Here is an 8,965-nt window from a genome sequence, read left to right on the forward strand (position 1 = left end):
AATTCAGTATCTCAGAAAATTAGAACATTGTGAAAAGGTTCAATATTGAAGACACCTGGTGCCACATTCTAATCAGCTAATTAATTCAAAACACCTGCAAAGGCCTTTAAATGGTTTCTCAGTCTAGTTCTGTAGGTTACACAATCATGGGGAAGACTGCTGACTTGACAGTTGTCCAGAAGACGACCATTGACACTTTGCACAAGGAGGGCAAGACACAAAAGGTCATTGCTAAAGAGGCTGGCTGTTCACAGAGCTCTGTGTCCAAGAACATTAATAGAGAGGTGAAGAGAAGGAAACGATGTGGTTGAAAAAAGTGTACAATCAATAAAGATAACTGCACCCTGGAGAGGATTGTGAAACAAAACCCATTCCAGAATGTGGGGGAGATTCACAAAGAGTGGACTGCAGCTGGAGTCAGTGCTTCAAGAACCACCACGCACAGACGTATGCAAGACATGGGTTTCAGCTGTCGCAGTCCTTGTGTCAAGCCACTCTTGAACAAGAGACAGCGTCAGAAGCGTCTCGCCTGGAACTGCTGCTGAGTGGTCCAAAGATATGTTCACTGATGAAAATAAATTTTGCATTTCCTTTGGAAATCAAGGTCCCAGAATCAGGAGGAAGAGAAGAGAGGTACAGAATCCATGTTGCTTGAGGTCCAGTGTCAAGTTTCCACAGTCAGTGATGGTTTGGGAGGCCATGCCCTCTGCTGGTGTTGATCCACTGTTTTTTTTTAGGTCCAAGGTCAAGGCAGTCGTCTACCAGGAAGTTGTAGAGCACTTCATGCTTCCTGCTGCTGACCAACTTTATGGAGATGCAGATTTCATTTTCCAACAGGACTTGGCACCTGCACACAGTGCCAAAGTTACCAGTATCTGGTTAAAGGACCATGATATCCCTGTTCTTAACTGACCAGCAAACTTGCCTGACCTTAACTCCATAGAAAATATATGGGATATTGTGAAGAGGAAGATGTGATACACCAGACCCAACAATTCAGAAGAGCTGAAGGCCACTATCAGAGCAACCTGGACTCTCATAACTCCTGAGCAGTGACACAGACTGATCCACTCCATGCCACGTCACATTGCTGCAGTAATCCAGGCAAAAGGAGCCCCAACTAAGTATTGAGTGATGTACATGCTCATACTTTTCTTGTTCAAACTTTCAGTTGGCCAACATTTCTAAAAATCCTTTTTGTTATTGGTCTTAAGTAATATTCTAGTTTTTTGAGATACTGAATTTGGGGTTTTCATTAGTTGTCAGTTATAATCATCAACATTAAAAGAAATAAACATTTGAAATATCAGTCTGTGTGTAATGAATGAATATAATATATGTTTCCCTTTTTGATTGGAATTACTGAAATAAATCACCTTTTTCATGATATTCTAATTTTATGACAAGCACCTGTGAATTGTAACATCAATGGAAGAGCTGTTAAGAATCAAGTAGTCAGGCTATTTGATGTATTTGTACATGTTTATACTCAGATTGTTGAGTACAGTATGCAGATAGGATTTGAGAGTTGTTTTACTCAATCTTTTTTTTCTTCTTTTGCATTTAACAGCAGATTCACCCTTGTATTTCCACCTAAATGTCCTTCTCCATTCTACACTTGTCCCATTCTGCCATGTTTGCTTACCTACACAAACTACAGTAAGTGTAATGTCAGTCAGTCATGTGACTCAAGCTTCCACGTAGTTTCCAGCAGACCCAGCCGAGTGCGTACCCACATTTCAGACTTGAGAGTGAACACCAAAGTTCATGCTCAATAATTCAGGTATAAATTCCAACAATGTTCAGTCAGGTCATCTAGACGGTTTCTTTTTTTTTGAGACATTTCATCCGTCATCCAACAGACTTCTTCAATCTGAGGAGCCACCAACAAACAGAACTGATTCTCTACAAACAGCATACTCCACAGTGGAAAAAAAAAAAAAAAAGTTTACTGATGCTAAGATGACCTCTGGGGCACGCCCTCCTCTTTTTTTTAACACTTTTTTACATTTTATTTTATTCTTTTAAATGAGTGCCTTTATGTAGTAAAGCAGATGAAGAATCAAGAAGTATTTTTTTCGAGAGCATTTTGGAAATTGACACACACTTTATGAATTTGTTATCATGTTTCAGTCCGTTATACAAAGGAAAGCAGAGAAAACAAGAACCATTATGAGTTTTAATAATAACAGGCTCATTCAGAGAGGCTGCAAAAAATAATCTTTTGTGGTGGGGTTCTGTGGACAGATAACGAACAATTAATATCTTACGTGTTGTGGATAGCTCTTTGAACAGCCTCAGTTTAGAGAAATATTTTTTTTTCTTGTCCAGACAGAACCAAAACCAATGTGGATCTGTTGTCATCTTTAAACAACTCCAATCTCAAACATTTCCTGCATTTTCATGTAAAAGCTATTTTATAAACCTCTTTGCTTGGTTTTTTATTTAATGATAATAAGTTGGTGTGAATTCTCAGCCATCCAGGATATACTAAGAGTTTAAAAAAAAGTTATTTTGTTGGTTGAAGACATTCTGCAACTCGTTTGAGGAGCTCTCGTATATCAGTGGCTCTTCGTGTGTCACGTAGACCAGGCAGTCAAAGACCCCCGATGACACAAGAGACTGGAGGGAGTGTAATTTGTGCACAGCTTGCATATAATTGAACGACTCATTGAGCGTTAAAAGTTTGACTCGACACAATTTTCTGTCTCAACTGAGGAAAGCAAAATCTCTTCAACTAGCAAGAAGAGAAGTCCAGTTGCTTTTGTTTAAAAACTTTTGAGATTACACAATAATTTGCATAAGTCTATTGATTTTTGCAAAGAATGTGGTGGCAGCAGCTTGCTATAGCATGCTTGATGCAGGAATACCAAATCATTTTGTGTTTGCATGAACAGCAATGGCATATTTTTTTTATTTTTATTAAATTGGTTTTAAGGTGGAAGTAATCCACTGTTGTCTGCCCTGCTCAGGCTAGCCATCAGACAGTCATCTGGTAACACTAGAGGTTGTTTCATGCTAGGCCTGTCGAGTTAAACAATAAATCAATTAATCGCACGATGAATGAAAATTATCAACCTCATTTTCATTTACCGGCTTTATCGTTTTTTCGTGTCTCTTTCTACTGAAGACACGGCTAAACTCTGGTGTTCTTCACTGACCCATCCTTTTTTATTTTCTTTAAAATCCATTGTAAACGTCCAAAATCGCGTTTTTGGATCATTAAAAGCAGCTAAGCTGCGAAGCTAAGCTACGAGCTAAGCTAACAGGCTGACCTTGGGGATAAACCTCCGTCTTGTTGAGCTCCAAAATTCACAGTTAAAACCCATGCCTTTGTGAAAATGTTATTTTTCTCTGCAAAAAGAAGCTGAGACATTGTTTACTGATTTTTTTATTAAAAGCTTTTTGTGAAAAATGCTATGCTAAAGAGCTCAAATCACAACGAGCGTTTGCCATCTCACCATGTCAGCCCATGTCACGTCAAGGGCCCTCCCTCCCATTTTTCTTAAAGAGACACCTGCTCAACTATCCATCCTTTGGTTGAAACAGTCTTATACTGCCATCAGGTGATCAAAAAAAGGTACTACACCCCAAACAAATCAACATTTCTTCTAAAATTTGACAATAAGTTATTGTTAAATTTCAAACAATAGTATCATTTATTGCAATAATTTATGAGACAATTAATCGCCCAGCTAAATTTGTTATCATGACAGGCCTATTTCATACTCTATCCGAAGCCAAGAAATCGTCTCTTATGAATGTGGCTGCGTGATGAAAATCATGTCATTCTGTTCTGGTAGCGCTGTCTGCCCCTTCTCGACATAAGGCTTGGGACAAACGTTTTCTCACAGGAGTATGTGCAAAGTATTGTGTGATTGGTCAGAAGTTTTGGGGCATGTTTGTTTATTCAGAAAATCGCTCGGGCAGTAGTTTTGTCATTTTGCTTAAAGTACTTTGCTTCCAGAAGCCGGCTGTGTGTGAAGCATCATGAACAGCTTTGAGGAGCGGTTGGCTGTTGCAGTCACAAAGTAGGATTGATCAGTACGACTCTTCAGTACACACTTATAAAGATAGTCAAATGGCCAAAAACTCCTGGATGGAGATTGCTCAGACAATGTGAACGGAGGAGGCCATCTGCCGAACAGTGTGGCGCTCTCTTCATGACAGACTTGTGGTGAAACGGCGACTGCAGGGACAGAGTGACGACCCTGGCGGGAAGAAATTCCTGCTGTGACGTGCTCTTCAGCGGAAGGGGTTTCTCAGGAGCTCTGCACCGTGTGTCATGTGGACTATGAAATCTGTGCAAAAATGAACGTCCTGCAACCTCGTGACTGCTCTGCTTTGGACATATGAAACCACCTCAACACTCAAAGTTTCTTTAGAAAATTCTTACTGAAATAAGTTGACTCGGGATTCGAAAGTCCCAGGTTCGATCCCCAGTCATTGCACATCTTGTGGTGTCTCTGAGCAGCACACCCTATCTCTAATTGCTCCCCGGGCGCTTTCAATAGCTGCCCATTGCTCCTTCTGAGTGTATCCCAGGTGCGACGGGTTAAATGCCGAGAGTCAATTTCGCCATTGTATGGGAACATACAATGATGACAACACATAATAATAATAATAATAATAATGTGTTATTATTATTATTATTATCATTATTAGCGTCGATCTAATTCAGTAGTGTCAAACTCAATGGCATGAATGGACCAAAGTTTTAAATTTTTTCCAAGTCATGGGCCAATTTCAGTCGATGTATTAACCCAAGTCAGATACCCGACATCTTTTCTTGGTTCTAGGTTCATAAACAGGAGTTAAATTGGTCCCAGTTGATGTTTTGTGTTGCGCCTCCACATCAAACTCAAATAATACAGCAAAGTCCAACCTTTTTTCCGTCATCAAAGTTAGCCAACTGTCATGAAAAATCTGCATCCAACTTATTTTAAGCAAAATGAGAAGAATAAACACATTTTTTTATTTAAATTTTAATATTGGTGGGCCTTAAAAGATGTTAACAAGGGCCCGATTTGTTTAACGGGCCTTGAGTTTGACATGTGATCTAATGCATAACGTTTCATCCAGTCAGTTTACTTTTGTTTGAGTCAGAGCAGGCAGTTTGTAGCTTTATATTTCTGTCTGCCTGCTGCCGTCTTCTGTATCATCAATAATTCATTTCAGCTTCATTTACTTTGCTTATATCATGCCACAACAAGTCATCTGAGGATATGTGAGTCAGTTGGTCTAAATAAAAACAGCTCTGTTAAGTCAAGGTAAATGCACATAAAAGCAGGATCATTTTTTGGGTATAATTCAAGTTTTTAAAAACATGTTCTACTAGAAAACTAGCAGGTTGCCTTCAGTTCCTAGTGAGCATGCACAGGCCCATGGGCTGAATCAGAGATCAGAACAACTTGTTACCAGGATAAGACGTCCTGCAGAACCAGAGACACACCTGCCTTGTTTGAATGCAGAAAGGTCAAAGGGCAAAACTAACAAGAACAAGACAAATATTTGTTTATAATCCATTTCTAATGAAATGGAAATTTAGAGTCCCTGTAACATCTAGCTGATAGCGCAAGGTCTTTGTTCTAAACTTTGTCAGAAATTATTGAAGTCAACTGTCTGTTAAAAATATATCATGGACCAGTGGACAAATTTTATTGAAACTTAGAAAGAAATTATTGGACGTTCACCATAAACTTGTTAGGTTTTAGAGTCAAATAAGATCAAGATGGCCACCACAGCCTATTGATTTTAGTTAACACAAAAATGGCTACGGCTTAGTCAATTTTACAACTATAGAGCTGAAATTTGGTGTGGTAGTAGCTGAGCGTCATTCAGAATACATATTCCAAGCATGAGATTGCACATAACATTATTTTCTAGATTTGACCGAAAAGGCTACCACTGTTGTTTTCTGAACATGAGGAGTGGCAGGGACATAAATGCAAGGTTCTTTTTTTTTTTAAATAGCTCTTTATTTACTTAAAATCTGTGATATTTTTATTATTCAGACTTATAAACTCAGTATTTCTCAAGTAAATGGTATTTGTTCAGAGCTGAAACTGAAAACAGTTGAGTCAGATGTGTTGGATCACCTGGAAAAACAAGTTCAAAATATTAAAATGCACCTCTTTAATCCCTTTGTAAACCTCTTAAATCTAATCTGACAGCCTGTGCATTTACTCCATAAACGTTACATAAGTGCAACTTTGTCATGACTTGTTGCAGAACTGAAACACAAAAAAACATTCACAGTTGGATTCATTTAATTTTCTGTTAGATACAAAGTGGAACAGACAGCTTTCTTTAAGCATGTGCCTTTAGGCTGCTAAGCGTTAACATGAGCAAAAACGGGGATGCTATGGCAACAGGAACTTACAAACGCCTGTTCAGGCATCCTGCCACCAATAAAACCAAACATGATTATTTAGCAGCCGGTGCTCCTGTGTTGCAGCCATGCCTATCCTCCCAGGGAGCTGACTAACAGGCTGAATAGACTCATTCTTTCTGCTGAGACTCAATGGTTTGACTGGGAGTCTTTGCTTGTAAAGCTCAATCATACTGGCCTCCCTTCGAGCCATTTATCATTCCCTCATGGCTTTACAGTGCTGAATGATTGCCTCGCCACAGGTGATCTATGCTTCCGTTGTGCCTGTGATGTTCTCAACAAGGGTTTCTTGAAGGCAGCATGTCTCTGCAGTGTGGCTGGAGTGAAAAATAGCTCTGTAGGATGGAGAAGTATAAGATTGTTGGACCAGTCTGGTGTCTGTTTTCAGTTTGCTTTATTAGAATAGTTTTTATTTGGGCTATTTTCTTTTTTAATTTAATAATCATTTGTGTAAAAATTCATGAAACCTCCTATAATAAATGTCTTGGAGGATGGATGGCTCCACAGGGACCTCCTGAGAGTTGTGCTGTAATTGATGATGATGCGCTGTCTCCGCAGATGCTCTCACCCTGCAGCACTGACTCCCCTACGTCTCCCTGAGCACTTTCTCCTGGAGCATTCCTGCGGCGGTGGGGGTCCTGCTGGAGAGGCAGCCCCGTGTCTCCTGATCCCTCCATACAGTATTTTAGAGCACAGTTCAGTATTCACTTCTTCCACATACTAATCCTTTCATTAGCCTCAGCTTCAGGCGCTCAAAGAGCTGTCTGTGTGCAGAGCTGGGAGAGAGACAGATACTGACACAGAGACACGTTTACAGATCTGAAACACTGCCCAGCTGAACATTTTGATGCACAAGACTTGCATTTGCGCTGACAAATATGCTGAAACAGAGCTGGCGTCTTTCACACAGGATCCATGCTGAAAATATTTTGTGATCAGTATCAATTTGAGCAAAATCCTCAAATGAAAATGCACTTTTTTAATTTCAAGTGTGCAAAAGTCACATTAAGCGTTATTCATTTGACTCCAAAGTGTCTCGGATTGACTCCAAAAGTTAGTCAGTACCAGACATTCCTCCAATGAGTTATTTAAAAGAAAAAATTTCAATATAATCCAGTGGTTCATGAGATATTTTGTTAAATCTGCAGACAAACGCATATAGAAATGAGCTAAAACACTCTGGTCATTGTCTCTTTGGCTGCAGGTGATAATAATTACTAAAATAAAAATACAAGTAGAAAACAAACACAGACCTAGACAGGAAAAATAAATATAAAAATAGACTAACAGTGCATTATGCAAACCTGGTCCTTGAAGGCCACTATCCTGCATGCTTTAATTGTTTCCTTGACCCAAAACACCTGATTCTGTGGTTAAATTGCATCTTCGGGGCTTCCTCATGTTCTGCAGGAGATAGATGTTAATGACTCCTTCATTTAGCTGTGCTGTAACACGTAAATGTCCAAAGCATTCAAGATAGCAGCCGCCGGGGACCAGGACTGGACACCACTGTTTTAGTTTCCATCAAAGTTCACGAAATTAAAGTGTCACAGGAAAACTACCGTATTTTTCAGCGTATAAGTCGCTTCAGCATATAAGTTGCATTTATTATGAGTTTATTTAATGGTCAAAACAGCTTCTTTTCGCCTGGGCAGCGTAGCGCCATCCATCCATCCATCCATCCATCCATCCATCCATCCATCCATCCATCCATCCATCCATCCATTCATCCATCCATCCATCCATCCCTACATCCATCCATCCATCCATCCATCCATCCATCCATCCATCCATCCATCCATTCATCCATCCATCCATCCATCCATCCATCCATCCATCCATCCATTGTGGCAGGAGCCGCTAGCTCTCCAGCGTTCCTCCACCTGCACCAGCTGAGTGAAGCAAACGCACACAGGAGGACTCGCTGTGGCAGTTCTTAGACATTTCAAGTGTCGGTCAAAAATTGCATTATGAAAATGAAAAAAAAAAAACGTATAAAAGTCGCTTTGGCATATAAGTCGCAGGGCAGACAGATCTATGCAAAAAACTGTGACTTATATGCCGGAAAATATGATAGCTGGTTCTTTTTAAATGTTACTAAGCATTTGGAAGTGATTCAACACATTTCAAAGTGAATTAAAGACTTAATTTTTGTTTGATATGATTTCAGCTCCATGTATTATTCATTGGTGCAGATGTGCTCACCAGTCATACCAGTCATACTGTGCACATCTGTGTCATCATGGGAACTGTGGACTTATTTGCTAAACAAGAAAAATGTGTCCTTTCCTCTTTACATCTTCTTCCCTAACATTTTTATCTTAATTAGAAATGAAAAATATATTTTTTATCTTTTCATTTTCTTTTAATTTCCATTTTAGTGTTTTAACGAGCTTACGTTTGCTGTTTATACTTCACCAGTTTAAAGTTGAAGCAAGTGTCAATGGTGTGGATGGAAAACCACAGATGAAGTGAAACGCTCTGGATGTTGTTTAATTAAGACAGACAGCTCTTTATTAACGTCATCACAGTTTATTGTAAGGGAAATGCGTCACCATTTTCCTTTTGGCTAAT

General features: G+C 39.4%; 1 protein-coding gene across 1 annotated transcript in view; it reads left to right on the forward strand.

Moving 5' to 3' along the window:
* The window catches only part of dhx29 (DEAH (Asp-Glu-Ala-His) box polypeptide 29), a 155,018-nt gene that overhangs the window by 66,417 nt on the left and 79,636 nt on the right, over nucleotides 1–8,965 (forward strand). The gene's annotated exons all lie outside the window — the stretch shown is intronic.

This window comes from Nematolebias whitei, chromosome 18 (genome assembly GCF_014905685.2).
Source record: "Nematolebias whitei isolate Nwh7 chromosome 18, NemWhi1, whole genome shotgun sequence".
NCBI lineage: Eukaryota > Metazoa > Chordata > Actinopteri > Cyprinodontiformes > Rivulidae > Nematolebias > Nematolebias whitei.